We start from the raw sequence: 6365 nt of genomic DNA, 5'->3' as shown, positions 1-6365 counted from the left end.
GTCTTATCGAAAATAATATTTTTTATTATTTTATAAAATTATTTTTCATATTAATATATTAAAATATGAAAATTATAATTTCTGATGTATGGCCATATAAAAAAAATTATTTTATATTTTTAAGAAAAAAATAAATCTGTGAAATAAAAAATAATATTCTATGCCATGTATAAATTTAGGTAACCTATATTAACACCACCATACAATTCTATTTCTTATAAATTATAAAATTTGTAACATCAAAAATATTTTAAAACTTATTTCTCAGAAAAATAAGAAAATTTATAATTTTTAAACATAAAATTCATCAATTATAAATCACCATAAAATTAATAAAACAATTTAAGAATTTATATAATTTTTTAAAACAACTCATTATTAAGGATTTTAATTTTAATTAATCCAATAACACATTTTCGTAATTATTTATTTAACAAGACATTAATTTTAATAATTAATTTCAAATCAGTAAGCTAATTGTACTAATTTTTCATTTTTATAATATTAATCATACCATGAAAAAACTGGTATAATCAATAATTTATTTATAAAATTCCAGTTATATTATTAAAAAATTGATCTAATAAATAACTCATTCACATGACATTTATCTTATCATTAGAAACTGGTCTACCTAATATTTACATAATAAATTTAAATTTGTATAATAAAAATTTTAATGTGTATTTTACAACAATCTCAATAACAAATTTATAAAATAATTTTACAAAATAATCTAAGAAGCCGAGCACTTACCTAAAATTTATGCTTTACTAATTGTTTCTTATTGCTGTTTGATGTCCATGATCTCATTTGTACTAATAGGTACACTTTATTAATTTTAAACCTTGTCCATACATAAACACACTTTTCATTTTCATTCCCTCAATAATTCAATATTTTTAATTAAAAACAACTCCAAACAAGAATTAAAATTTTATAAATTTTGGGTGGTTCAATTGACTCAAAACATTGTTTGATGTTATGATTATAACTAGATTTATAAAACTTGATTTTATAAATAATTTCTTTATTTGAAAAGTTAAAATATAAGTATAAAACTTTAATGAAAATAACTAAACTCAATTTTTTCATCTACATGCCTAAACTCATAAATAATAATAATAAAAAAAATTATTATGCGCTACATGCCTAAACTCATAAATAATAATAAAAAAAAATATTATGCTGATTTTAGTTTAGATCATTCTTTGGTTTTTATCTCATATCCAATGTTTTCTCATTCTGATTTAAACAAGGTTTTTTTAATAAAAAAAATCTAGTATCAATATATATAATTTTTATAATTTTTAAATCCCGTCATCTTATGATCCTAATCTTAAAGAAGAAACTAAGAGACAAACTCTCCAGTTTTTTATTTCTAAATTTAACAATTTTTACTTGTTTCTTTATGTATTTTCTATTATTTTCAGCAATAATAACATATAATTCCTTCATATATCATCATTTAACATAAATATTAAACCCATCAACCTTATCAAATCCATTTATTAAAATAAAAATTCTCTACTAACCTATTTTTTTATTCATCACTTATGTCAAATTAAATAATTTTATATTCAACTTTATAAACTATGAACCTTTACCAAATAGTCTAGTAATCCAAGAAAAACACAAAACAAGTTAAAACAACTTATTAAGAGAATTTATTACCACCTGAAAACAAGAAATTAAAGAAGAAATCTCAAGTTGAATCAAATTTCTTTCATTGTACTTTTCTTTTATTTTTGCTGCTCCTATTAAGATTGAATCCTTTGGACTTCTTCAATTTTTCTTATGTAAATCTCCTTTTAACACTCTTTAATTCTCTAGCCTAACTTCTTCTTTTTAATGTAATTTTTGTAATATTTCTACTTCTTTTTTTCCTCTTTCTTTTTTTCCTTTTATTACTGACCATTTCAAGAGATTTCTAAACAATTCTTTTCTATTTATAGTTATAACTTTTTTTATTTGTATCTTACCCTTACTTTCTTTTTTTATTTACATATGAGTCTCTTATATTTTCTTAATTTTCATATTAACCCCCTATATTCTCTTTTATTTTTATTTTTTTTACAACCCCATTTTGTCTTTTATTTATACATTGACTCTAATATTTCTCTAACCATCTTTTCCATTTTAATTTAATTTATTTTTTTTACTACTTCAATATAAGATTTTTATCAAAGGTTTTACATACGATGTCTTGGGCTCAGCTTGGCTCATGGTTAAACCTAAACATATTGTGTTCGACAACTTGCTAGAACCATGAAGACTTGGGTTCATTTCATGGCTATGCCCAAGCATATTGGTTTAAGTGGCTTGTCATACCCTATATTTGATTGGGTTTCACCTTATTATGGATTTGAACTCTTTCAAAACATAAAAAATATTGAGTAAAAAAGACTTCTTCATCAATTTCACCTCAAGTCTTTTATGCATTTAATGTATAAAGACTTGAAAAGCCTCTTGGGAGACAATTGATCAAGTTCATCTTATTTTCTCTTAAAAAGAGTTATTTAAAAGAGCAGTTAGGGGAAGTGAAATGATCCTTTTGAAAAGACCATTAGGTTACATACAACCAATATAATAGATGTTTATCCTTCCTATGTTTATAATATGAGGCCACGTGTCCTTCATTCATTACTTGGAGTAGAAGGCGATAATGTATAAAAAAACCTCTTTTTTTTAATTTTACTTTTGCCAAAAATTTCCTTTGCATTTTATGTAGTAGAAGCCTTATATAGGATTAAGTTTCTTTGTGTTTTTTTGCAAAAGAAGAGTCATCTTCTAGGTAAACACATAACACACCTTATCTTTTTTTTTTTCTTATTTTAAATCATCTTAAGTTAAAAATGACTTTTAGAAAATGCAAATAAATTTCTTCTACTAAGGGAGATTTCAGTTTCAGGCCTGAAACTGGAAGTACTAGCTATGAATATATGGCTATTAAAATAGGTCCTAGATCTAAAAGTGGCATCACTCAACCCTCTTCTACTGGAAGAGGGAATGAGAATGTCCATAAAGAGGTTTCAAACTTTAGTGGCCAATAGAAATTTGCTCGTATAGTCCAAGCAGCAAGATCTCTAGAGCTTGTGTGTAGACTACATATACCTTTATATATCTTTCTTAAAACATAAGTGTTTTCTTTTAGAGATAAGCATTTTAGTAGTAAAGTTGAGGTAGATCTTCAATATAATACATTGTCAATTATATAATACCCTACTTCTCGCTTAGTTAGATGAATGATTTAATTTTTGTTGAGAGCAATTCTTCAACAAGTAGGCAGTGCACGACCAAAGTTCTATAATCTTTCTCAATATTGATGGGAACAACCACAAACTTTTTTTTACCTACATTTAATTTTTCTACAGCTTCAACCTAAATATCCACCAGGAGGTCTATAAAATTTAAACTTATTAACTTAGACATAAGATCTATCTGATGGTTATCTTTCCTTATAATAGGAGTGATTAACATACTTTTATCTTCAGCTTTTAAATAAGGTTAAACCTTCCAAAGATACTATTATATGGTTGGTTCTTTGGCTTTATATATTTATTGGCATTGATTAACCACTAACCAAGAGTCATTATGAACTTTAAATAGGTATGCATTCAAGGGCCCTCCAAGGTGTAATCTTGCTAGAAGAGCTTCATACTTTAATACATTATTTATGGTTAGAAACTTAGAACAAACTCTATATTCCAGTACTTGTTCTTCAAAACTAACAAGTATTATCCTAGCTTTACTTCCATTAATGTTGGAAGAGCTATTAACATATTATCCCGAGGTAGGGAAAATCAAAGGTTGTTTTACTAGAGTTTTTGGTTTGGCTGAGAAAGTTATGATAAAAAATACAGATTCATATGTATCTATGGGACCTTTAAAAAAGCATTCAATGATAAAGTCTATCAAGGCTTGACCTTTTATAATTGATCAAGGTCTATATTGAAGTCCAAATTCTCCTAATTTAATATTCATTAAAAGTCTAGACATCTTTGGCTTATAAAGGATTTCTCACACACGTTACAATGTAAGCAAAAGTTAAATAAAGTAATTAAATGAGAAACATATAATATTTTAAATGGTGAAAGAAGTTACAAGTATGATCCTCAAATTCGGAAGTTTATTTAAAATAATGATAATGAAGTTTTTTTCACTAAAAGGTTTATAAACCCTTAAATAGTCCAAAAACCTTACTTTAACTAGAAAATAAAAATAAAAACCTAAAATTATGAAGGAAAAGGACATAAAAACCAAAATAAGTAAGGAAAAAAAAAAGGAAGAACATAAAAGTTGCCAAGATTAAGAGGCTTTGATGAGATTTTTTATATCTAAAGATCCAATGGTACGTGTAGCAATGCAATAGATATTATAAAGAAACAATCTTTGTAAACTTTTGTAAATAATTGAACACAATCCAACAGACAAATTAAAAGTTATAAACCTTTTGAGCTATTATTCGGTCTGGTGTGACTAGACCTCTTCTTGTATTTTGACTTGTCCAGCAGTCCATAAATATATTTATTAGGCCATTTACGTAATTTATCTAGGATAAATCTTTATTTAGTAATGACAAACTCATACGTGACAACTTAAAATCACTCGTTATCGCAGGCCAAACTACATTAGGTTGATTTGTCAAAACTATGACTTGGTGTGCTTAGAAATATAGTTTCATCTTCTTGAGGTGCTCACCAGAGCAACGACTATTTTCTTTACTTCAAATATCTCATTTCAACATTATGAATAGTTTGACTATAATAATAAATTGAACATTATATTCCTTCATCCTTTTTTACCAAAACAAAGTTTATTGTTGAGTCAACCATTTCTAGGTAAAGAAAGAGGTTTTCACTCTTTTTTAGTTGAGACAGGATCTTGAGAGAAGAAAGATAAATTTTAGAATTTTTAAAAACCTTTTAAAAACCTGAAGTTAACTCAAAGATGGTTGTTTTTCTCAAAGTATTGAAAAATGGTAAAGTACACCCCTCTAGATGAGCTATAAACTAATTAAAGACAATTAATTTCTCTATAAGACAGTGAAATTTCTTTATTGATTAAGGATGAGTCATGTTTAAAATGGCTTGATTCCCTTGTTACTTACTAGAAAACCTAAAAACTTTTCTCTTTTGATGAAAAAGACATACTTGAAAGGATTTAGTTTAATTAACATGTTATCAACATATCCCGTCATAACCCTTTTAAGTTAATTCTTGAATATGTTATTAACCATTCATTAGCAAGTAACTCTAGCATTCTTAAACCCGAATGAAATTGCTCTATAACAAAAAAAATTCCTCTTTGGATATAGAAGTTGTTTTTTCTTTATCATCTAAGTGCATGAGGATTTGATCATATCCAAAATTAGCATTCAAAAAGCTCAAATATTTAAAACCTGTAGTGGAGTCAACTAAATGGTCAATCTTGGGAAAAGAATAACTATCATTTAGACAAGTTTTATTCAAATATATGAAGTTCACACACATATACTACTTACTGTTGCTTGTCTTAACCATTATCATATTTGCTAACTAAACAGGGTACATCACTTCCATAATAAAGCAAACATCTAGGAGCTTATTTACCTCTTGTGTTATTGATTTCTACCTTTACCCTCGAAACACCTCATTTTCTAGTGGATTGGATGAATAGTTAAGATATTCTTACTAACAAGCTGTAATTTCAGGACTGATTCCTAGTATGTTAGAGGTTTTTATTGTAAAATTAAACCTTTAAATATAGATGAACTCTGTTAGTGACTACTATTATGTTAATGCCAAGGTTAAACTCACTTTCATGACGACTTAGTCATTTTCTCTTTAAAGAACATTTCTTCAATTCTTCATTAATTTTAACTTTAACCTCCATATTTTCTTTCAATAACCCTTGTTGGTTCAATACCAATGCCTTTTTCCCTTTCAGATAAGTAAAGGCACATTACCTTGAGGTTATTTGATTCTCCTTTACTATGAACACTCATTTCAGAGTTAGAAATTTCAATGTCAAGTACCTGGTGCTAATGATTACATTAATTTAATGCAAAAAAGGTCTACCTAAAATGACATTATAGGCTAAGGTCATGTCAATAACCATAAAGGTCTGCTGCAGGGACATTCACTTAAAGGGAGTGCTAATAATGATTCGGAGTTTTAGGGCGCCCTTCACTAGTACGCTCGAACCTCTATCCTAATAAAAGGAGTTTTTATTATGATCAGTCTTGTATGGTATATCTCATCCAAGTTGTTACTTTATAGGATAGGTGATTAGTACTTAAAAGTGCATTTTTATCATGGTTTTATATCATCATTTTGCACTTGAAGTATCAATAACTCCTTAACTAAAACATGTTTTATAATAAT

The sequence above is a fragment of the Populus euphratica genome, unplaced genomic scaffold (assembly GCF_000495115.2).
Source record: "Populus euphratica unplaced genomic scaffold, PopEup_1.0 scaffold104.1, whole genome shotgun sequence".
NCBI lineage: Eukaryota > Viridiplantae > Streptophyta > Magnoliopsida > Malpighiales > Salicaceae > Populus > Populus euphratica.
This window is presented reverse-complemented; position numbering follows the sequence as displayed.